At 38.2% G+C, this 25,562-nt stretch overlaps 1 long non-coding RNA gene across 1 annotated transcript in view; it reads left to right on the top strand.

The window, feature by feature from the left end:
- The window catches only part of LOC130708189 (uncharacterized), a 32,009-nt gene extending 15,235 nt beyond the window's left edge, over positions 1-16,774 (top strand). The window contains exon 3 of the long non-coding RNA XR_009008276.1: positions 15,069-16,774. This is a non-coding gene — a long non-coding RNA (uncharacterized LOC130708189). The remainder of the gene's footprint in view (positions 1-15,068) is intronic.
- Positions 16,775-25,562: the final 8,788 nt, after the last annotated feature.

Below are 25,562 nucleotides of genomic sequence, written 5' to 3'. Positions count from 1 at the left end.
CAAGGGAATCCCCATAAGGTTAACATCTGATCTCTCAGCAGAAACTCTGCAAGCCAGAAGGGAGTGGCAGGATATACTTAAAGTAATGAAGGAGAAAAACCTACAACCAAGATTACTCTACCCAGCAAGGATCTCATTCATATTCGATGGAGAAATTAAAACCTTTACAGACAAGCAAAAGCTGAGAGAGTTCAGCACCACCAAACCAGCTTTACAACAAATGCTAAAGGAACTTCTCTAGGCAAGAAACACAAGAGAAGGAAAACACCTACAATAACAAACCCAATACATTTAAGAAAATGGGAATAGGAACATACATATCGATAATTACCTTGAATGTAAATGGATTAAATGCTCCCACCAAAAGACACAGGCTGGCTGAATGGATACAAAAACAAGACCCATACATATGCTGTCTACAAGAGACCCACTTCAGACCTAGGGACACATACAGACTGAAAGTGAGGGGATGGAAAAAGATATTCCATGCAAATGGAAATCAAAAGAAAGCTGGAGTAGCAATTCTCATATCAGACAAAATAGACTTTAAAAAAAAGACTATTACAAGAGACAAAGAAGGACACTATATAATGATCAAGGGATCGATCCAAGAGGAAGGTATAACAATTGTAAATATTTATGCACCCAACATAGGAGCACCTCAATACATAAGGCAAATACTAACAGCCATGAAAGGGGAAATTGACAGCAACACAATCATAGTAGGGGACTTTAACACCCCACTTTCACCAATGGACAGATCATCCAAAATGAAAATAAATAAGGAAACACAAGCTTTAAATGATACATTAAACAATATGGACTTAATTGATATTTATAGGACATTCCACCCAAAAACAACAGAATACACATTTTTCTCAAGTGCTCATGGAACATTCTCCAGGATAGATCATATCTTGGGTCACAAATCAAGCCTTGGTAAATTTAAGAAAATTGAAATCGTATCAAGTATCTTTTCCGACCACAACGCTATGAGACTAGATATCAATTACAGGAAAAGATCTGTAAGAAATACAAACACATGGAGGCTACACAATACATTACTTAATAACGAAGTGATTACTGAAGAAATCAAAGGGGAAATCAAAAAATACCTAGAAACAAATGACAACGGAGACACGACGACCCAAAACCTATGGGACGCAGCAAAAGCAGTGCCAAGAGGGAAGTTTATAGCAATACAAGCCTACCTCAAGAAACAGGAAACATCTCGAATAAACAACCTAACCTTGCACCTAAAGCAATTAGAGAAAGAAGAACAAAAAAACCCCAAAGCCAGCAGAAGGAAAGAAATTATAAAGATCAGGTCAGAAATAAATGAAAAAGAAATGAAGGAAACAATAGCAAAAATCAATGAAACTAAAAGCTGGTTCTTTGAAAAGATAAACAAAATTGATAAACCATTAGCCAGACTCATCAAGAAAAAAAGGGAGAAGACCCAGATCAATAGAATTAGAAATGAAAAAGGAGAAGTAACCACTGACACTGCAGAAATACAAAAGATCATGAGAGATTACTACAAGCAACTCTATGCCAATAAAATGGACAACCTGAAAGAAATGGACAGATTCTTAGAAATGCACAAACTGCCAAGACTGAACCAGGAAGAAATAGAAAATATGAACAGACCAATCACAAGCACTGAAATTGAAACTGTGATTAAAAACCTTCCAACAAACAAAAGCCCAGGACCAGATGGCTTCACAGGTGAATTCTATCAAACATTTAGAGAAGAGCTAACACCTATCCTTCTCAAACTCTTCCAAAATATTGCAGAGGGAGGAACACTCCCAAACTCATTCTACGAGGCCACCATCACCCTGATACCAAAACCAGACAAAGATGTCACAAAGAAAGAAAACTACAGGCCAATATCACTGATGAACATAGATGCAAAAATCCTCAACAAAATACTAGCAAACAGAATCCAACAGCACATTAAAAGGATCATACACCATGATCAAGTGGGGTTTATCCCAGGAATGCAAGGATTCTTCAATATACGCAAATCAATCAATGTGATACACCATATTAACAAATTGAAGGAGAAAAACCATATGATCATCTCAATAGATGCAGAGAAAGCTTTTGACAAAATTCAACACCCATTTATGATAAAAGCCCTGCAGAAAGTAGGCATAGAGGGAACTTTCCTCACCATAATAAAGGCCATATATGACAAACCCACAGCCAACATTGTCCTCAATGGTGAAAAACTGAAACCATTTCCACTAAGATCAGGAACAAGACAAGGTTGCCCACTGTCACCACTATTATTCAACATAGTTCTGGAAGTCCTAGCCACAGCAATCAGAGAAGACAAAGAAATAAAAGGAATCCAAATCGGAAAAGAAGAAGTAAAGCTGTCACTATTTGCAGATGACATGATACTATACATAGAGAATCCTAAAGATGCTACCAGAAAACTCCTAGAGCTAATCAATGAATTTGGTAAAGTAGCAGGATACAAAATTAATGCACAGAAATCTCTTGCATTTCTATACACTAATGACGAAAAATCTGAAAGTGAAATTAAGAAAACACTCCCATTTACCATTGCAACAAAAAGAATAAAATATCTAGGAATAAACCTACCTAAGGAGACAAAAGACCTGTATGCAGAAAATTATAAGACACTGATGAAAGAAATTAAAGATGATACAAATAGATGGAGAGATATACCATGTTCCTGGATTGGAAGAATCAACATTGTGAAAATGACTCTACTTCCCAAAGCAATCTACAGATTCAATGCAATCCCTATCAAACTACCACTGGCATTTTTCACAGAACTAGAACAAAAAATTTCACAATTTGTATGGAAACACAAAAGACCCCGAATAGCCAAAGCAATCTTGAGAACGAAAAATGGAGCTGGGGGAATCAGGCTCCCTGACTTCAGACTATATTACAAAGCTTCAGTAATCAAGACAGTTTGGTACTGGCACAAAAACAGAAATATAGATCAATGGAACAGGATAGAAAGCCCAGAGATAAACCCACACACATATGGTCAACTTATCTTTGATAAAGGAGGCAAGCATATACAGTGCAGAAAAGACAGCCTCTTCAATAAGTGGTGCTGGGAAAATTGGACAGGTACATGTAAAAGTATGAAATTAGAACACTCCCTGACACCATGCTCAAAAATAAACTCAAAATGGATTAAAGACCTAAGTGTAAGGGCAGACACTATCAAACTCTTAGAGGAAAACATAGGCAGAACACTCTATGACATACATCACAGCAAGATTCTTTTTGACCCAGCTCCCAGAGAAATGGAAATAAGAACACAAATAAACAAATGGGACCTAATGAAACTTAAAAGCTTTTGCACAGCAAAGGAAACCATAAACAAGACCAAAAGACAACCCTCAGAATGGGAGAAAATATTTGCAAATGAAGCAACTGACAAAGGATTAATCTCCAAGATTTACAAGCAGCTCATGCAGCTCAATGACAAAAAAACGAACAACCCAATCCAAAAATGGGCAGAAGATCTAAATAGACATTTCTCCAAAGAAGATATACAGATGGCCTACAGACACATGAAAGAATGCTCAACATCATTAATCATTAGAGAAATGCAAATCAAAACTACAATGAGATATCATCTCACACCGGTCAGAATGGCCATCATCAAAAAATCTAGAAACAATAAATGCTGGAGAGGGTGTGGAGGAAAGGGAACACTCTTGCACTGTTGGTGGGAATGTAAATTGATACAGCCACTATGGAGAACAGTATGGAGGTTCCTTAAAAAACTACAAATAGAACTACCATATGACCCAGCAATCCCACTACTGGGCATATACCCTGAGAAAACCATAGGTCAAAAAGAGTCATGTACCAAAATGTTCATTGCAGCTCTATTTACAATAGCCAGGACATGGAAGCAACCTAAATGTCCATCAACAGATGAATGGATGAAGAAGATGTGGCACATATATACAATGGAATATTACTCAGCCATAAAAAGAAATGAAATGGAGGTATTTGTAATGAGGTGGATGGAGTTAGAGTCTGTCATACAGAGTGAAGTAAGTCAGAAAGAGAAAAACAAATACAGTATGCTAACACATATATACGGAATCTAAGGGAAAAAAAAAAAAAAAAAGGCCATGAAGAACCTAGTGGCAAGACGGGAATAAAGACACAGACCTACTAGAGAATGGACTTGAGGATATGGGGAGGGGGTGGGGTGAGATGTGACAGGGTAAGAGAGTGTCATGGACATATATACACTACCAAATGTAAAATAGATAACTAGTGGGAAGCAGCCGCACAGCACAGGGAGATCAGCTCGGTGCTTTGTGACCACCTAGAGGGGTGGGAGGGAGGGAGATGCAAGAGGGAAGAGAAATGGGAACATATTGTATATGTATAACTGATTCACTTTGATATAAAGCAGAAGCTAACACACTATTGTAAGGCAATTATACTTCAATAAAGATGTTTAAAAAAAAAAAGTTAAAAAAAAAATAATTTAAGATTGTAGACTAAAGAAATCAGTGGCAATATTTTTTAGCTGATAAAACTATTTGTACCGTATAATGAAATGCTAAATCTTCATACAGAAGTTTTCAAATGGAATGTAAACTTCTGTAATAATTAAAGTAAGTCCTAAATAATCTCCATGAGGATAGGGACCTTGTAGGTCTTGTCCACAACTGTGGACTCAGCACCCAGCCTAGCACCTGGCCCATAGCGAGTGTGTGATGTTCACCGTGTTGTACTGAATATTTCAATTTAAATTTGGAGCTGCTATGCTACACTTAGACACAAGAGGGCATGATGGAACCTGGTATAGGACAGGCTGTGCTGATTTTCTTATAAACTGTGGTTTTTGTTTTTTCCAGTTGTTCTTTATGAATAGCAGGTCACTCTGGCTGACCTTCTATAGCATAGCAGTAACATATAGTAAGGACTATTAAAAAGCTGAAATTTACTGAAATTAATATTTACTCCTATATAAAACTTAATAACTACTTTCATTTATAATATTTAAGAGATTTACCAGAGAACTGAAAAAGAAAAACACAAAATAGAGTGATGTAAAATTTTAGGATTTTTTAAAAATAGCAACTCTTCCATGCAAACTGGAACTCTATCTCAGATCACTGCCATAGAAATCGGGCTTTTATTTGGATAGCATATTCTTTACATTGAATTTTTGCCCATTTTTGTGAGTAGTGAACTGAAGCAAATTAGTAAAGAAAATTAACCTTGATAAAGAAAATGTATTCTTCAGCATATAGAATAGTGATGATAAGCAAGGGGTGGAATTGGAACAGTAGCCCCCAATATTTTATATGTTGGGGAGATGGAGGGAGGTTTATTGACCATCCTGGACGCTTGGTAGGTGGCTGTGCTGGTTCTATAAAGATCCAAGGCATAGACACTTCCTGACAGTTGTATATTACAATTGTATAGCCATTATAGATCACTCTTACCCCCCTGTTTTCCAGCTCTCTCCCCATGGGCTTGCATTGCCCTCATAAAAAAATAAAGAGCCTAATAGATAGCCAAAAAAAAAAAATCACTTGTCTATAAGGAATTCCCTATATATTTATCTTACTTGGCAATGGTCACCATGCCAACATAGCTAAAACTGATAGGCATTCTTCATCTTTTTATTGATCTCTGAGAAGCATTTAGTACCATTGGCCTCTCTTCCATCTTAAAATATTGCTCTCTCCTCTTTTCTTTTTACTTTCATGGACTTTCCTTTTCAGTCTGTCAAATGGGCCTCTCTTTCCAAGATCCCCTCTTTGACCCTCTCTGTAATCACACTGTGTCTGGACACTTTTGCTCTGTGACTTCAGTTATATTGTCCCAAACTTATGTAACTCTAGCTTAGCTCTCAGTCTTGAGCTCTAGACCCCTATGAAACTGAGCTCTGGGCTTTCCAACTAGAAATTCAAATGTGTTCAAAGATATCGCATCACTCCCTACCCTAAACCTGTTTCTCTCGCATTGCTTCGTCCATGAATGACAGTACCATCCAGACAATGGTCTAAGCCAGGTGTCTAAGCAATCATTTAGAGTTCTTCTTTCTCAGCTTCCACATCTAATTAGATCCTCTGGGAGACACTATTGGTTGTCTCTCCAACAGCCAATTCCAACCTTCTCTTCACTATTGTTAGAACCTACCTCCCACTATAGAGGCTGAAAGAGCCAGATTTTGTTCTCTCAACTTTCCTTGCATTGAAGGCATGGGCATTTGGCCCAATCTGATTAATGGGATTCTAGGAAAGATTTTCCTCTCTGATTAAAAAACAGAGATGCCTGTACAATGGAGGTCTCCCCTTCTTTCCTGTTATGGGCATTGCTGTTTGAGGATCCAATGCTCAAGGCTGCTGCTTGAGACCATGAAAAAGAGAAAAACTACGTGGAGAAGTCAACCTGGAGTTCTGACGGGCATGTGGCAACTGTGCCTGACTACGTTCTTCTTATGTAAGAAAGTGACTCCCAATTACTTTCATACTTACACTTGAAATTTTCTGACTTAATGTTGTAAAGATACAGCTTGAAGGCCAATTGATTTTAGCTCCTAAATATCTCTTGAGTCTACCTCCTTCTTTCAGTCCCTTGGTTAACCCCTCTGTTGGGCCTTTTTTATTCTTGTGGGGATTGCTGCAACAACAGCCTGACTGATGTAACTTCTTCCACTCTTGTTTCTTCTTCTCCAGGACCACTTTCCCTCTGATATCAGAGGGATTTTAATTTCAAACTTCAAGTCAAATCACACCTCTTCCCTTGTTATGAAATTTTCAGTGGTTCCTCTTCAATAGTAGTTAAGTGATCAGACAGTTCCTAAGCTTCAGCTACTACTTCAGCTGCTAGATCGACTTCCCACATTTCCATAAATGTGGTTGGTAAGGAAACAGTGAGCTTAAGTGGATTGAGATGTTTATCACTCATGAGACATCAGGCAGCACGAGCTTCCCCTTTGCTCTCCCCTCATGTCATGGGGGCGATGCAGAGTGGATCCTGGTGGACCTTGCAAACATACTGGATGTAGGTCACAGCTGAGCTTAGGAAACCAGTTTTTTTTTTAAGATTTATTTATTTATTTATTTAATTTATTTTTGGCCTCATCGTGTCTTAGTTGCAGCGCGTGGGCTCTTCGTTGTGGTGCGTGGGCTTCTCTCTCTAGTTGTGGCATGTGGGCTTCTCTCTCTAGTTGTGGCGCACGGGCTCCAGGGTGCGTGGGCTCTGTAGTTGTGGCGCGCGGGTTCCAGAGTGCGTAGGCTCTGTAGTTTGCAGCACACAGGCTGTCCAGTTGAGGCGTGCGAGCTCAGTAGTTGTGGCGCGCCAGCTTAGTTGCCCCGCGGCATGTGGGATCTTGATTCCCTGACCAGGAATCGAACCCACGTCCCCTGCATTGTGAGGCAGATTCTTTACCACTGGACCACCAGGGAAGTCCCAGGAAACCAGTTTTATAAGGGGGTTGCAAGCTGCAAGCCAATCTGTCTATTCTTTGCTTCCAAAGCAGACATTACCTTAAGTATCTTCATCAGGAAACAAATCTGTCCTTAAACCTGGAGAGAGACACTCTTTTAGTCTCTGAGGATGTTTATTGTATAAACATCCTTGAAAAGATAACCTGAGACATGCAGAAATGCAATGGAGAATTGCTCCCAACAAATAGGAGCTAGGTTTGAGAATCAAACAGATCTGGAATTAAGTTCATATGTTAATTTATATTAAGTTAGATGGCTTCCAAATTTATTTCTCCATGCCCAGAGTCTGTTCCCTAAACTCTAGTCCTATATATCCAACTTCCTACTTGACAATTTCTAGGTGATTTGAACGTCAGATAAGAATATCAGTCATACAATATCCAAGTCTAAGCTCCTGGTATTTACCACCAAACCTCTTCCTCCCAAATATTAATGGCTATTTACCTTTCTGGTTGCTCCAGCTTCAAATCTTGCTGTCATTTTTGTCTCCTCTCTTTCCCTTACACCCCCATATTCAATCCATCTGCAAATCCTGTTGGCTCTACTTTCAAATATATTGAGAATCTGACAACTTGCCACTCTTCTACTGTTATCACACTTGTACAAAGCACTACCTCCTGCTGTCTGAATTATTGAAAACATCTTCTAACCAGTCTCCCTGCTTCCTCTCTTCAGATTGTTCTCAGCATAGTAGCCAAAGCGATCCTGTTAAAACATATCCTTCTCCGATCAAAACCCCATTTTCCTATCTGGAACAAACACCAAAGACCTGACTGTGAACTACGAGGTCCTGTGTGATCTGCCCCCTCCACCATTACATCCAGATCTCATCTTCTGCTCTTCCCGTCTCTCCCTCAGCTTCAGCCACATCAGCCCCCATCTCAGGACCTTTCTACTTGCTATTTGTTCTTCCTTACATGCCTTCCCCTTAGATATCTGCTCATCCAACTCCATCACTATTTTTAAGCAATTACTCAAACGTTGCCTTCTCTCATGTATTCTCTGCCTGCTTGACAAATACATCTCTATGCCTAACAAGCATGTCAAACTTACCATGTTCAACAAGAGGGCCTTCCTGAACATCTTACTTAAAATTTCAGTCTCTACCATCTTCTGTTTCACTTCCGTATTTCATTTATTTCTATCTGCTAAACTGTGTGTGTGTGTGTGTGTATATAAAATATACTTAATTTTTATTTTCTTTGTTTTCTGTTTCCCTCCCTAGAGTATAATTTTCTTGATGGTAGGTATTTTTATCTGCTGTCTTCACTACTGTAATCTCAGCATCTGGATCACGCCTCTCACACAGTAGGTGCTCAATAATTATTTGTTAACTGAATGAGCTTTGGCTTTATCCCTTATTTTCCACAGGCTTTGGAAAAGTTAATTAACCTAAGCCTTATCTTTCTCATCAGTAAAAAGGGAAAAACAATAGCACTACCTTGTCGGATTATCGTGAGGGTTAAATGGTATAATGTGTATAAAAAATTTAACATGCATAGTGCCTGGCACACAGTAGGCAGTCTGATTCCCTAGGGCTGGAGGTACCTCGCCATCCCCCTTCCAGTTTGTATTAGCCATGAATCCTCATAGCATTCTGTGTCTTACATTGTACATTAATTGTTGAAGTTATTGTCTAATTGTTGTTTGTCTGCCTAGCTTGGTGTTTGACTTATAGAAGGAACTGAGGGGAAAAAAGTAATTTGGTAGGTTACAATCTGCTTTAAATACATTATCTAATGTGATCCTTAGAACTAACCTGTGTGGGGAATAGACTGGTAAAATCATAAGAAAAAACTGAGGTTTAGCGGGATTCACAGCATTGCCAAATCTTATCTGGTGATGATTTTGTTGTTGTTGTTTAGATAAAATGAGTCTCACATTTTCTAAATGGTACTGAAATGAAAGCATTTGTGAAACAGAAGCAATCCATATACCCATGAACATTATGTGAGTTCTTCAATTCCCAATTGTGTTGGACCTTCCCAGGCTTAATTTAAACACATTTTTACCATTTTGATGAAATTGTGTTAGAAGTGAGATATCACCTTTATTCTTCTCATTCTCTGTGCTTCACTTATATACCTATTATTGGTAGATCAAACAAAAAATGCCTAATTTTGTTAAGTAGTTTGTTCTTAAAGAAGAGATCAACTCACAACACAAACAACGTTTGTCTTCTCAAAAATAAAATATAGCTCATTATTATGTGCTATTTGAGGATTTAAAAATATATCTTGCTTCTAAATTATGTCTGAATGACATTAATTAAAATAGCTGTATAATCAGTATTTAAATATTCATTAAGTCTTTGCTAATATCTTTTCTAGTAATTGTTTTGACAAAGTAATTTATAGAAAACATCACTATCTTATCAATTGAAAATTATCATCTTACAAATAAAGATAGTTTGGGAGTACCTATAGGTGATTGAAATAGGAAAGATATTTGACAAGGACGGAGCAGTTTCTTGGCATCTGGGGAAAGCTGGAACGATTTTTCTCTGTGTATTAGTTTCCTGTTGCTGCTGTAAAAATTACCACGAACTTAATAGCTTCAAGGAGCACACATTTATTATCTTATCGTTCTGGGAGTCAGAAGTTTTCAGTGGGCCTCATTGGGCTAAAATTAACGTGTTAGCAGGACTGCCTTATTTCCTGGCTGTTCCAAGGGAGAATCCACTTTCTTGCCTTTTCCAGCTTCTAGACGTTTCCTGGATTCCTTGGCTCGTGGCCCCCTTTAATCTCCAAAGCCAGCAAAGTCTTTCTCATGATGCCATCTTTCTGGCTCTCACTCTTCTGCTTTGCTCTTCCACATTTAAGGGACTGTCATGATTAATTACATTGAGCCCAGCTGGATAATCCAGGATAATTTCCTTACTTTAACTTCAGCTGATTAATAACCTTAATTCCATCTGCAACTTTAACTCTCTCTTGCCATGTAATGTAATGTTCACAGGTCCTGGAGACTAGGATATGGACATCTTTAGGGGCACATTATTTTGTCTACCATAGTGGGTAACTCAAAGATAGAGGCCTAAAATGGTATAAGATTGTACCATATAATTATGGTTGTTTGTTTAGGTAAGGAGTTAAGGGGTGAATACACACTACAATTTAATACTTGCTCACATCTCAGTTTGCTATTTATTTTAAGAAGTTATCATTTTAGAAAGTTCTGATCATGCTTTGTGATCCAGATTGAACCCATAACTGGCAATTACCTTCTTTAACAGTACTTATTTTTCTGCTGGCTTGCCACTTTTATTTTTTTTAGCAAATGATTTTGCAGTTATCAATAATATATGCCAATTGGATATGACTGTCTCATACTTGATATCCCTTTCTTGTCATCTTCTGGCAGGTAGTGAACAATGTTATTCGTTATACTAATTTTAGCTCATATAGATTTCTACCCACCACCAGGGGAAAGGGGTTGCATTAGAAATAGCAAGAGATGCAAAAACAAATAAACAGTAGTTTTCAAACACTTAAAGCATTTACAGAACTTTTTCTTCAAATTATATATTCTGTGGAAGTCTGTAGACCATTATTTGAAGCACATAAAAACCGAACTGTGTTGTTGGCAGAGAGAAAGCTCTAACCTCACTCCTCACTTTCTTGGCAAATCCATCTTGAAAAAGAGTAAATTCATGTGCCCTCAGGAAGGGTACTAGGAAGTTAAAGATGAAACAAATAAAAACTTTTATTTTGTATTTATTTTTTATTAAAAATGTTTTCCCCAGCTTTATGGAGATGTAATTGACATATAGCATTGTGTAGGCTTAGAGTGTACAATGTAATGATTAGATACGTGTATATATTGCAAAATGATGCCACAATAAGGTTTGTTAACACATCTGTCCCCACACACAGGTAAAATTTGGGTGTATGTGGGGAGAACTTTTAAAATCTACTCTCAGTAATTTTCAAATATACAATAGAGGATGGTTAACTATAGTCACCATGCTGTACATTGCATCCCCAGAACTTGTTCATGTTATAACTGGAAGTTTGTACCCTTTGACCACCTTCACCTTTTCCCCCCATCTCCCACCCACTGTCCCTGGCAACAAATAAAACTTTTAGTAGAAGGCAGAGTGTCCAGGGTAGACAAAGAGTGAGGTACAATGTGGTCTGGAAGTCCAGGAAACAGAAAAATCATAACAAGCTGCTGGAATCTGTGGTGCTGAAGTCATGACTTAAAGTTCAAATAAGATTTTGGACGAGCCAAGACAAAAAGGAAGCAGCACAGCAGAGAGTAAAGAGGTGAGTGAGGGCAAAGAAACCAAAGAAGACAGGCCATGTTTGTGGATAGCACATAGTTCATCTGGACACCAGCATTGGCTGAATTTAAGAGAAGAGTGAGAATCTGAGTCAAGACATGGCATGGGGCAGGCTGGGGAAAAGCCTTAAATAGCAGAGTGAAAAAACTGAGTTTATTTGCTCATGGGAAACTTGCACTAAACACTGGAGTCAGGAATTAGAAGCAGGTTGGATTAAAAAAGTGAAGCTCATTTATAAAAAGCCATTGATAATATGATAGTCTCCTTTGAACCAAGCAAAAAATGCATGTTGGTAAGCCATGACGACTACTTTGACTTTCTGTCATGCCGTGTAGTGTGTCCTAGCTTGTGACAATGAATGTGCTCAGTCATATCTACTGATCCCAAAGATTTTCTTTCTTACAACCCACTCTGCTATTTTTTGTAATAGCACACTTGAAATTTTCCTATCCCTAGAAGGGCATTTAACTTGGTTTAAACATAGAGTTCAGTGAATATAAAGCCTATTTTTTGATATGTTGCGTCCTTGACAATGGTTTCATTGTGGTGAATTCCCACAGGAAGATCGATTTGGCAGATGTGAGCAGGACTTTATATGACTTTAGACCTCAAAGGAAATCACAGCTTATTTTCATACATTCTGTCAGTGTTTGTTATAAAAGTTCAGTAGATTCCACTGTCGTATCGTACAATGTATAGTTTTTCAGTAACAACTTTTTCTTTTAATTGAGTCTTAAGCTGAGTATTTCTACCACATTCTTTCAGTTGCTATTGCTATGTTATTTGTGTAGATTTCTGGTTCACACCACTGGGAAAAACATGCTTGGAAACTTTTATTCACTTTCCGGGGAAAACCCACCAGTGAGGGGCCCTTTTGGCCCCATCTCTGTAAATGGTACCATCATCCCCTCAGATTCTTAGGCAAGAAACCAGGGAGTCATCACCGATATTTTCTTTTGCTGTCTCCCATTAATTAGATTTTTTTAGATGGTGAAAATTATCTGCCCTCTAGGCTCCCCACCATTTACAATGTGACTTTAGCTCCTCCCATCAAGAGATAGATCTACTTCTCTCTTTGAATTTGAGTAGGCCTTGTAAATCTTTGGAGAAACGCTTTGTAACTTAACTGATTAATAGATGTGCTATTTCCAAGCCTAGGTGTCAAGCAACCTTGCACATTTCTGCTGTTCTCACCTATACCGCCTATATCTCTGTTCTGCCACCATGAGAACAGACCTGGGCTAGCCTGCTGAAGGACAAAAGACCATGCACCATGAATCAATTGATTCATCCTAGCTGAGGCCCCAGACATGTAGGAGAACCCAGCCAAGATCAGCAGAGCTATCTTACAGCTCATCCGCCGTGTGCTATGTGCTGTGAGCTCTCTTACAGCTCAGTTCACTGAGACACATGAGCAAGGTCCTTCCAAACTTTCCTGGCCCTAGCTAATCCATCAGTTTATGATTTAAGTAAATGCTTGTTATTTTAAGCCACTAAATTTTGTGTGGTTAATTATGCAACGAAAGCTAACTGATATATCCTCCTTCACTTAATTGTTCTCTGAGTATTATAGCTTTTACCGCCTTAATATAATTTCTCTGCATTTCATTTTCTCCTCCTTTACTGCCTTCTGTCTCAATTTTAATCCCACCTCATTTCTACTACTAAAATAGTCATGTTATTCTTCTACTTAAACCCCTTTAATGGTCATCATTTTCAATGGAATAAAGCACACACTGCTGAAGGGAGTCACCCTGATGGCTATGAGCCCAATTTATTATGTCAGACTCCCTGGCTCCCTCACTTTCTGGCTGTGTGACCTTGGGCAAGTTACTAAAGCACTCTGTGCTTCAGTTTCCTCATGCTTAAAATGGAATAAAAACGAGACTTTGCAAGTAGAGTCTAGAATAGAACCTGGCACATCATAATTATGCAAATTTTATGTACTACAATTTTTACTCCTTAGTATGAAATATAAGACCTTCTGTGAACTGGCTCTTTTATTCTCTCTCTAAAGTTGTATGTCACTATGACTTCTTCACGACCCAAGTCAAAGCCCTTGGTTCTTCCAATATGTACCATGTTGTTTAAAGCCTCCATATTTTTATTCATGTTGCTTCAATGTTTTGAGTGCCTGATTCCTGCCTCTCTTTTCTCTGGCCTCTAGTCCCCTTCTCTGACTATATGAACTTCTTCTCTTTCAGTGCTTGCCTCAAGCAGTGCCATCTTAAAGAAGTCTTTTCTAGACTCCACTGGTATAATTAGTTATGCCCTCATTCATGCCCCCATAGTATCCTGCCCATACTCTTTGCATGGTATGTATTGGCTTATACAGTCCAGACTGTCGGTTCCTTTTAGGAAAAAACAGTGTGCTATTTTTTTTTTTTTTTTAATTTTATAGCTACTTTATTTATTTATTTATTTATTTTTGGCTGTGTTGGGTCTTCGGTTCGTGCGAGGGCTTTCTCTAGTTGCGGCAAGTGGGGGCCACTCTTCATCGCGGTGCGGGGACCGCTCTTCATCGCGGTGCGCGGGCCTTTCACTATCGCGGCCCCTCCCGTTGCGGGGCACAGGCTCCAGACGCGCAGGCTCAGTAGCTGTGGCTCACGGGCCCAGCTGCTCCGTGGCATGTGGGATCTTCCCAGACCAGGGCTCGAACCCGTGTCCCCTGCATTAGCAGGCAGACTCTCAACCACTGCACCACCAGGGAAGCCCCAACAGTGTGCTATTTGTTCTTGTTTCTCCATCATCTAGAACAATGCCTGAAACATAGTCTGAACTTCAGGAATGATGATTACAAACTTAGGACACTATGAAGACACAGAGGAAGTAATTGAGAAGAAATGGATCAGGCTCTAATTTTCTGTTTCCAAAATGCTAAAGCCACAGGTGCTCTTGGAGTGATTGCAGATAACTATAGGCAAGGAGGCCATTGGGGTGGGGCTGAATGTAGGCAAGAGTGTGTGGGTAGGGCACTTGTGGGTAATGCTGTATATTCTTGTGGATCTTGAAAAACTTGGAAGATGATAATATAACTAAAACACTAGGGAAAAGCTGAAGTCCAGGAGCATGGCATTACTAAAGACACGTAGAAACTGCTTACTTTGGTTAGAATAGACAGGTTCCTACCATTTTAGCTACTATGAATGAACGCAAGGACAGTTTAAAAGTTGGGATCTTTGACAGTAAGATAATCTTCAACTTATGTATGCTGTGTTCTAACTTCATGCTTTTTATATATTTTTTATTAATATTTTCTCTTCTTATAAACTTAATGTTCTTAATGTTCTTAAAAGGAATGATGGGCCTTCCCTGGTGGAGCAGTGGTTGAGAATCTGCCTGCCAATGCAGGGGACATGGGTTCGAGCCCTGGTCTGGGAAGATCCCACATGCCGTGGAGCAACTGGGCCCGTGAGCCACAACTACTGAGCCTGCGCGTCTGGAGCCTGTGCTCCGCAACAAGAGAGGCCGCGATAGTGAGAGGCCCGCGCACTGCGATGAAGAGTGGCCCCCGCTTGCCACAACTAGAGAAAGCCCTCGCACAGAAACGAAGACCCAACACAGCCATAAATAAATAAATTAATTAATTAAAAAAAAAAAGGAATGATGGAATGCTTATGATCATATATGCTAATGGACATAGTATCAGGAATGTTGGGATGGGAAATATTTCATGAAGTTGATTTTTCATGCATTTAGTGAGCCAAGTTTGTGATTTCCAATGATTAAAAATGCACTCAGTAGAATCACTGTTTGCAAACCAAACTTCATGTAATACTTCAATGGAGAAAGTTGGAACTCTATATCAGTTATACAGTAACTCCCCGTAGCTTCTCCCCCAACAACTGGAAACCATCATTCTACTTTCCGTCTCTATTATAAGAACTTCATATAAGTGGAGTCATATAGTATTTGTCTTTTTGTGATTGGCTTATTTGACTTGGCTTAATGTCCTCAGGGTTCATCCCTGTTGTAGCATATGTCAGAATTTCCTTCCTTTATAAGGCTGAATCATAAATCATTGTATGTATATAACACATTTTGTTTATCCATTCATCCATCAATAGACACTTGGGTTACTTCTAAGATTCAGCTCTTGTAAATAATGTTGCTATGAACGTGGGTTCATAAACATCTCTTTGAGACTCTGCTTTTAATTCTTTTGGTTAGATATCTAGAAGTGGAATTGCTGGATCATATGGCAATTCTATTTCTAACTTTTTGTGAAACTGCCATACTGTTTTCCACAACAGCTGTACCATTTTACATTCCCACCAACAGTGCAAAAGGATTCCAATTTCTCTACATACTCACCAACACTGTTGGTTATTTATTTATTTGTTTGTTTATTTATTTATTTATTTGTCACCCTAATGGATGTGAAGTGATGTCTCATTGTGATATATATGGGGTGAAATTTCACTGTAATTTTGATTTGCATTTACCTAATGTTTAGTGATGTGCAACATATTTACATGTGCTTATTAGTCATTTATATATCTTTGGAGAAATATCTACAGAAGTCCCTTGCCCAGTTTTGAATCATGGTTTTTTTTTATTATTGAGTTTTAGGAGTTCTCTATCTATTCTGGATTTTAATCCCTTATCAGATATATGATTTTCAAATATTTTCTCTCACTCTGTGGGTTGCCTTTTTACTCTGTTCATAGTGTCTTTTGATCCACAAAATTTTAAATTTTTCATCAAGTTCAGTTTGTCTCTTTTTTCTTTGGTTGCCTGTGCCTTTGGTGTCATATCCAAGAAATCATTGCCAAACCCAGTGCTATGAATCTTTTGCCCTATGTTTTCTTCTAAGAGTTTTATAATTTGAGGTCTTATGTATAGGTACATTTTGAATTATTTTTTGTATATGGTGTTAGATAAAGGTCTAACTTCATTCTTTTGCATGTGGATATCTAGTTACCCCAGCACCATTTGTTGAAGAGACAGACTGTCCTTTCCCCATTGAATGGTCTTGGCTCTCCAGTTGAAAATCATTTGATTGTATAGGCAAGGGTTTATTTCTGGGATATCTATCTTTTCCATTGGTTTACATGTCTGTCTTTATGCCGGTACCACACTCTTTTGAGTATGGTAGGTTTTCATAAGTTTTGAAATCAGGAAGTGTGAGTCCTCCAGCTTTATGTTTTACACATTTTTGTGACACCCTGATCCATGGGCGCACTTAATGGATCCTTCAAACACTTGTGGATTTAATGATGGAACTGCAACTATCATCTAATGTGGGACATGCTGGGAAACTTGCTCTTATCTTGCCAAACCTAGAATAATTTCCACAGAACTATTTTCAACAAGAAAATATCAAACATATTTTTCATACTATAAATTATTCCAAATACTGCTTACTGGTGAAGAATGAATTGATTTATTCTCACAGCGTTTTGCCCTCTTTTATATTCATTAAAATTCAGGTGATTGATATAACAGAAAGAAAATCTTTTTCAGTTTAGTCATGGATTCTGAGCATAAAGTTTTTCCAATGCTAGAAAATTGATCTGGCACCATTTCTTATCCATAGCAAAATAGCATCATCTCTTTATTACAGTTTTGACTTAACATTATGGTATGGATTAAAAGTCTAAGGGACTATGATAGAAGATGTTAAGGTTGTATTTAGCAATGCCATGATATAAAGATATGAAGACAAAGTGATTAGAATCTAGGGAAGTAAATATCAGAAGTGATATGCATTATAAATCATCTTAGTAAAAGAAGCCTAGTGCTAGGCATTCTAGTTTTATTGAACCATAATTTCTGTTTGTTTTTAAATTTATGAGCATAATATTTATCTTTCCTTTTTTTTCTGATTAAAACTTAAGAGTTTCAGAACTTTAAGGCATCTGAAAATTCATTGTATTAGTTAAAGTAAGACTTGTGTGCTGTAATAAATAGAACTAACAGTAGTTTAGTGGCTCAAAGAAAATAAGTTTCCTTTTTCCCTCATGCTGTAGTCTGAGATGAGCATTCTAGGTTAGCCTACAGCTGTGCTCTGGGCAATCTTTCGGAGTACCAGCTTCCTTCTACTTTGTTTTTAATGATTCCCTCGGGCATTGTCTTTACCAGCTTGAGTGAAGCTGGTTTCAGGCACTTCCTTATTCTAGTTTGTAGAAGAGAACTTGAATACAGGAGCTCAGTGCAAGATTTTATAGGCCAGGTTGGGAAGGGGTAAATGTCACTTCTGCTGACGTTCCATTGGTGAGAGCTCAGTCACTAAGCCACACCTGGCTACAAGAGGAACTGGGAAATAAGGTCCTGGGTAGGCACTCATGCCAGCTATAGCTCTCTTACTATGTAGAAAAGGAAAAATGAATTTTGGATAACAAGCAGTGTCCTTCTCAATCACCCAGACCGAAGCCCTCAGTTTCCTAGTGAGGGTAGGGAGACTGGAGAGCAATTAATCACTTACCACCTATGTGACCTTGGACATACAGCCTTTACCACCTATCAGCCATCTGACCTGGACTACCTAACCTTTACTGCTTACCACGGATGTGACCTTGAATACATAATTTCTACCACTTACCACCCATCTGACCTTGAATAATTAACCTCTGTCATTTATTTCTTATAGACATTGGACACATAATCTCTACCATTTATGTGACTTGGTCTCATGACCTTTACCACATAATACCTTTATGACCATCTTGTAATTTCTACCACTTAACACCTATGTGACCATGGCCTATAACCTCGATAAGCATATTTTTCTCATCTTTACCTCATAGGATTGTGTTAGACAAGGTAATTAATATAAAGACATTAGAAAAATGATGAGCACATAGTGCTCAATAAATATATGCTGCTGTTGCTGCCATTACCACCATTACCACTCATGTTACTACTATTTGTATTACCTAGCTAACAGAAAACTAATAAACATGATAATTAATGAATGTTTCAGGGCCTCCAGGTTATTAATATAGAGTTTAGTTATTGCTAAGCATAGAAATGCTCCTGAATTAAAAAGTTATAGTCAATATAATGTCACCTTTACAAGCATTTAGTATACACACTTTAATAGTATGTAGTAGTTATAGTCTCAGATTAAATGGGAGAGTAACACATTTGTATATTCTGGTTCTATTTGCCAGTTTTAAGATTCAGTGACTCGTTTATTGGATATTGGTCCTATAGGAGAAATTAGAACATAAAAAGATAATTTATTCTGAATATAATATTAGAGTTAAATAAACTATCAATGTATTTTATTCATCCTTTTGTTATGCTAACATCCCAGGGAAGCTAAGTGACCCTGATGATTATTAGCTCAAAGCATAAACCATTTAGTTGGAAACAGAAGTCAAAGAACTAAAAACTCCAAGCTGTTTGCCAGATTTTCCAAAATGAAATTCAGTTAATTTGTAAATAGGTCCTTAAATGCAAATGATTTATTCCTTCCTGCATGGAGCAAAATAACTTGGACAGTTGAAAAGTCCTTATGAACTAAAGAGAGTAAAGAAATCACTATCAAAGTCAGAATGCATTTTCCTATGTTTTACAGACATCACAGCAAAAATTTTAAGCATTCAACTTCAATTGATGCCATAGCTTGCTTTGTCTTTTCTCTAGATCAGTTTATGTATATATTACCTAGAGTTCCCTTACAAAGTGTGTTGATACCTCAGTTACCCTAAATGAGAGTTCATACTTGTTGATTGCATGTACGGTGTGATTTTCAGAGAGACTATCTATCTCTGTAAATGTGCAGTTTTTGATGTATATTTTAAAGCCTAGCAATAATTCAAAGAAATTTTCATAGAATGCGGAAGATCCTTGATATTTGTAAATTATGTGTGTGCGAGCACACATACACACACACACACACACACAAATTTAATGAATTTATATTCTGTTGAAAATGAACCTGAGAATGAAATGAAGTGTTATTGCTGGTGATGGAAATAATGAGAAGATACAAAGTGACTTATTAGAAAATAGAAGCTTGGAATAAATTAAGAACAAGCAGTCAAATCTGTGGTGGCTTGGCTGATGTCATGAACAAGTCCACCATGTGTTTTATGCAGAAATATGAAAACAAAGACCCTGAAATTATTTCAGTGAGTGCTCCAAGAAGAATTAGGTTTTATAGGTTTATTAGTGGAAACATTGAGAGCTGTTTTGTAAAATCGATAAGGGTATGAAAATACACCAAATTTTTACATTTAGTTATGATATATTATGAAGTAAATTATGTGCATTATAATATTTAAGGATTTGGAGAGTATAGCCTCAGCTTATGTTCTCTGCAGTGGCAATGTTTATTTAGCAAAGAATAATCATTTCACTCACCACTGATCTCTTAGTCACTAAACACATACTGTCAACCTGTAAGCCTAGACATTGGATTGTGTTCTGTCTGGATTTTGCTGAAGTAGCACTAACATGAAAATGTAGTTTAAGGCCAACTATTTAAAAAAAAAACAACTCTAGTTTATGTTTATAGTTACAGCTTTTAAATCAATTTTCAAATTAATTGATTTTCAGAATATACTGAAAGTGAAAAATGTGTCACTACAATTAGAATTAAACAACAGTGTGCATTTAATTGTGCACAGTTAGACAATAACTTTCTAATTTTCATGAGAGATTTCATGGAAATGCAGGTGAGAATCATCCAGTTTCTTTCATTTTATTTTAGTAAAGGTATGTTTACTTGAAACTAATATTCTACTATCAGTCAAAACATTTTCCTGAGTAGTCTCATTTTATTTCAGTTCTTCAGTTTGCAGATACTAACAAGTTTTACCCCTGGGGGTCGCTATTTATCTATATTTTGAAAAACCAGTTTCTTTTCTTTTTTTTTAAAAGCTTTTTTTTTTTTTTTAATTTTATTTATTTATTTATTTATTTATTTATTTATGGCTGTGTTGGGTCTTCGTTTCTGTGCGAGGGCTTTCTCCAGTTGCGGCAAGCGGGGGCCACTCTTCATCGCGGTGCGCGGGCCTCTCACTGTCGCGGCCTCTCTTGTTGCGGAGCACAGGCTCCAGACGCGCAGGCTCAGTAATTGTGGCTCACGGGCTTAGTTGCTCCGCGGCATGTGGGATCTTCCCAGACCAGGGCTGGAACCCGTGTCCCCTGCATTGGCAGGCAGATTCTCAACCACTGCGCCACCAGGGAAGCCCAAAACCAGTTTCTTGATGAAGTGATGTAACTGGATAACTGGAGTGTGTGGTTTACAGTTTAAAGAAACATTGCTGCAGGAAAAGTCTAAATTTAGACGAAAGTTCCTAGGGACTAAAATACCATCCTTTGTAAATTAAGTGATTCCACAGAGCCAATGATTTTTCTAGAGATTTCATTGAGAGATAACTAAATACTAATTATGTTCAAAATAGCTATGTATGTATTTCAGGAGACTTAAAAATGCTTTACCAATTTGAGGCAGGTACGGGCTGGATGCTTTCCCAGTCCCCAGGAAATGATGGAGGAGACACGGGACTGGGAAAAGGACAAAGGACTCAGGCAGGAGAGCTAGGTTCTACTCTGGCTCTATTTTTCACTGGCCAGGGATCTGATCCAGTCTCTTATGCCCAGCTTTTCCCTTTGTAAAATTAAGGTAGAAGGCTCTCCATTATTTCAATACTCCCTTCTGGTCCTATCTTTCTAAGAGCCCTAATCATTATCTGTCAGATTTTAAAGTTTTCAGATGAAAGGGAATGAAACTATTTTTACTCTTTCATCTCCATGGTAGACAAATTTCAAGATAGCAAAACAAAAGTACTATTTTTTTTTGTGTGTGTGGTACAGCAGAATGAAGTGACTATCACTAGAAGATTTTCTTTTTCAGTGATGTGAAGGGGGAACTGATAACCTGGAAAGTTTATAGCTTTTTAGGTCAGGTTCAGTGCTCTTCATCAGTTTTGCTTAAAGAATTATTATTTTATCAATGCCTATTTTTTTTTCAATTATTCACTTGGTGCTGATTGATCCAAAAGAGTAAAAAGTCCTGGCCCAAGAGCTGCTGGATTCTTTTTCTTTCCCAACTTGCAGCCAAGAAAGCTTCACTCTCAATGAACTGCATACCCTTCATTTTCAGGCTTGGTGCTGTTTCAGTCTCCAGGACTAGTTCTGTGCCAGGTGTCCCTTGATCCTGTGCCTCTGATCAATGATAACAAAAATACCTAGTGTTTGTAGCACACTCTAAAAAGAATTTTACACGTTAAATTTTTTTTCATAACAACCCTGCAAAATAAAGCAAGTAGTATTACCTACCTAATTTTGGACTTCTGGAAATCAAGATCCAGAAGGAGTAAGTGATTTATCCAAGTGATTTGTGCAGTTTATAAGCTAACCATGAATTGAATCCAGATCTTCGGTCTCCAAATGTTTACTTTCTGAAGATCCAGATTCTCTTTTACACTAAGTTCAGTTCACAGAATTCTGTTCTGACATGTTTTCTCATGTTTGAGGCTCTGGACTAGTAGATTGTCTTACAATGCCATCTATTATAGGCTGAATTGTGTCCCCACAAGATTCTTATGTTGAAACCTTAACCCCCAGTAACTCAGAATGTACTGTATTTAGATAGAGCCTTTAAAGTGATGATTAATTTAAATGAGGCCATTAGTGTAGGCTCTAACCCAACTTGACTGGTGTCCTTCTAGGAAGAGAAGTTTGGATACACATAGAGACATGAGGGATGTTCATTTACAGAGGACAGACCGTGTGAGGACAAAGCGAGAAAGCTGACCATTTTCAAACCAAGGAGAGAGGCCTGGGAAGAAAACAAACCTACTGACACCTTGATCTTGGATGTCCAGCCTCCAGAACCATGAGAAAATTAAGTTCTGTTGTTTAAGCCACTCAGTCTTCTGTGGTGTTTTGCTATGAGAGCCTTAGCTGACTAAGACACCATCCATCTGAAAATAATGACCTAGTATCTAACATGCCAAGCACTGTGTTGCTCTTTGGGATACAGAGATAAACGATATAGGCCATGTCCTCAAGGCCCTCATAATCTAGTGTAGTGTGTGCTTATAGTGGTGATCTGTGGGGAGGGGGAAACAAACAGCTAATACTGTAAGGTGTGCTGAGTTACGACAGGGAATCCATAGAGAATCATGGAAGTACAGAGAAGGAGGCTTTGTCTCAGCCTGAGTTAAAGTGGAGTAGAAGTAGAGGTGGGGAGCCCAGAGAAGGTAACTTGAAGAGCAGTGAAAGTTAAACATCCCCTCACCCCACAAACTATTTCATAGGATCTAGTCATGGTCCTGAACTCCAGCTGGGTGAAGGCCAGTTATCTGCTAAGATATTCTTGATTTCAAATATGTACGTAGATTTTCAGGATTGTTAGCCTCTGGATTTTCTTTTCCCTTACTCTGTCAACAAACCTAACACAGCTCTGATACCTACTGTTTGCCTGAAGTACCTACACCTTCCTTTCTGTCAAAATCCCTTTGGAAACCATGTCTTAGCACATCCAACTGGTTCTTGCCATAGCTTGTGAAAACTTGCAATTCTGTGTTCTACACATGTGATAATTTCTCCTGTCCAGCAGAAGTTAACCAGGCCATTGTAGACCTTGTTCTAAGATCTAACAGTATCTGTATAGAATAATCAAGCCAGACTATAGGCTTCCTACCAAATAACCCTTATCTATGGGAGCATCATGAGTTTTTGCAGCTCATCTTTATCTAACTGTCCGTAGAAAATTAAAGATAAACATGATGTCATTAGTTTGACTACACTGCTGAATACAGAGAAAATATTGTCTACTGTGAAATAGGTTTACAATGTCCATAAGTAATGTAGGACTTGAGAGAAGATGGCATCATGGAACTTGTGGTTATCCATATGGAAAATCTTTGTATATCCATAAGGAAAAAGTTGGATTTAACTCCTTCTTTACACCATACACAAAAATTAATTCTAGGCATCTTTTAGATTTAAGTTTGGTAAAATAGCAAAACTTTTAGTATAAATAAAGCACACCTGGAAGAATTCTGAGTATCTTTGAGACTAAACTTCACAGCATCGTCCTTTTTGTCTGCTTGTGTGACCGTGCATTGAGTAATGGTAACAAGGCATCCTGCACAGATATCTGAGCACATTAAGAGGAGTGAAGGTTCTCTTCAGAAAGAGGGAGGAAGCTGGAGCTTCAGACTTCAGCATGAGCTGCTGCTGAGTTGAAGCTTCATCTGCAAAGGCTTGTTCCATCTTGTTCTTGGTCTGCAGCCATAGGCTTGGCTTAATTAGAACGGTTAGGGGACAATATTTTGAATGTGGCCACTCAAAATGTGGTGCTTGTAGCCTTTCTTTTGAAAAATTATTTCTTATTTTGAAGACAAGCTAGAGATTCTTTACACTGTTGTAGAACACACCAAACAGTGACTTACGTTTCACAGTCTTTTATAGGTGAGTTGTGAACTTCTACTGTTAACACTGATGGCTCTCACCTAGCAAATTTTCCTTGCATGGAGCTTAGCATCATTGTGGTGGAAATGGGATAGGGGAGGGCTCTCTTATGTATCCAGAACCAAGGCTTATGCCTTAACTTGTGCCTGGTAAATTGTATCCACTATGAATATTTAAATCAGAAATCTAGGGTACCATCTATTTCTGGAGAGGCCCTTCAGTTAGGAGTTCATAGTTATGCTCTAAGGGAGGCTTTGAAAAAAATCTTCAATACTGCCACTGTCATGATGAGGTTGGGTGAAGGTAGCAGGACTCTTGAAAATACTTCTGGCCACCTGATGTGCCTCTCCTGTTGCTTTCTGTTGTTTTACTTCCCCCCATGCTGCTAATTTGTCTTCCATTGCATGGTCTTTCCTGCTCATTCAAATAATCTTTCAAACTCAGTTTTGCTGGAAAATATTAAATGATACTTTATAAACCTAAATAAATGACAGCAGTCTGGATTCAAGTATCTAATCCTTCAGTAAAATCTGTTAGCACCACTAATTGCCAGATTTAAGGATACTATATATTGCTTTCTCTGGATATCAATGAAATAGTTTTTATCCACCCTCCATCCCTACTTCCTTCTTTCTGTCCTTCTTCAAAAAACAAATATTTTTTGAGAGTCAGTTATTTCTAAGTAACAAGAATACATAAGTGAACAAAATTAAGTCTCTCATTCAAATGGAATGACATGAATAATAAACATTAAAACATTAAAATATAATATATCAAATAATTATATGTATTGTTAACGAGGTCATCGAGAGGATGTGACTGATGGTTAACCTGTGAGCTGGATCCAGGCAATTGGAGGCTTAACCCCTCCCCTGTCCTTGGAATGTATGCTCAGCTCACCCATACTAGGAGCTGCTTTAGGGATGCAACCCTGAGAGAGTAATGTGTTGTTGAGACCATCTGGACTGAATACATGACTGAACCCCATCAAGGCCTCTATATAAACGCTTAAGATGCTTGTGGGCATGTGCTGAGTTCTACTCATCTTGAGGTTGCCCAGGACAAGCCTTGTATGTAAATTCTCTTGCTTATCAAAACTGCCACCTGCCAATCTGGAGCGATCTGCCTCTTCCTGGGGTCTTTCTTTACCTTCCCTGTACAGGGGCCAGTTTCAGATTTCACCATGGGAACTCCTGAGGTTGCAAACCAACAATTGGTGAGGCAGCCAGGGGACTGAAGAAATGAGTCTTGAGAAAGAGGCATCCATAGTAGAAATCTGGGGGTGGCCATTGACCTCTAAGTGGGGGAGGGCTGGCCTGTATGCTAGATGCTTGTGGACTGCAGAGTGAGTACTACGATGCCCCGCAAACCCAGGCTGGTTTGCTGCACCTCTTTGAGGAACTGAAAAGAAA

The sequence above is a fragment of the Balaenoptera acutorostrata genome, chromosome 5 (assembly GCF_949987535.1).
Source record: "Balaenoptera acutorostrata chromosome 5, mBalAcu1.1, whole genome shotgun sequence".
NCBI lineage: Eukaryota > Metazoa > Chordata > Mammalia > Artiodactyla > Balaenopteridae > Balaenoptera > Balaenoptera acutorostrata.
The sequence above is the reverse complement of the archived record's forward strand: the minus strand, read 5'-3'. Positions and strand labels throughout refer to the sequence as shown.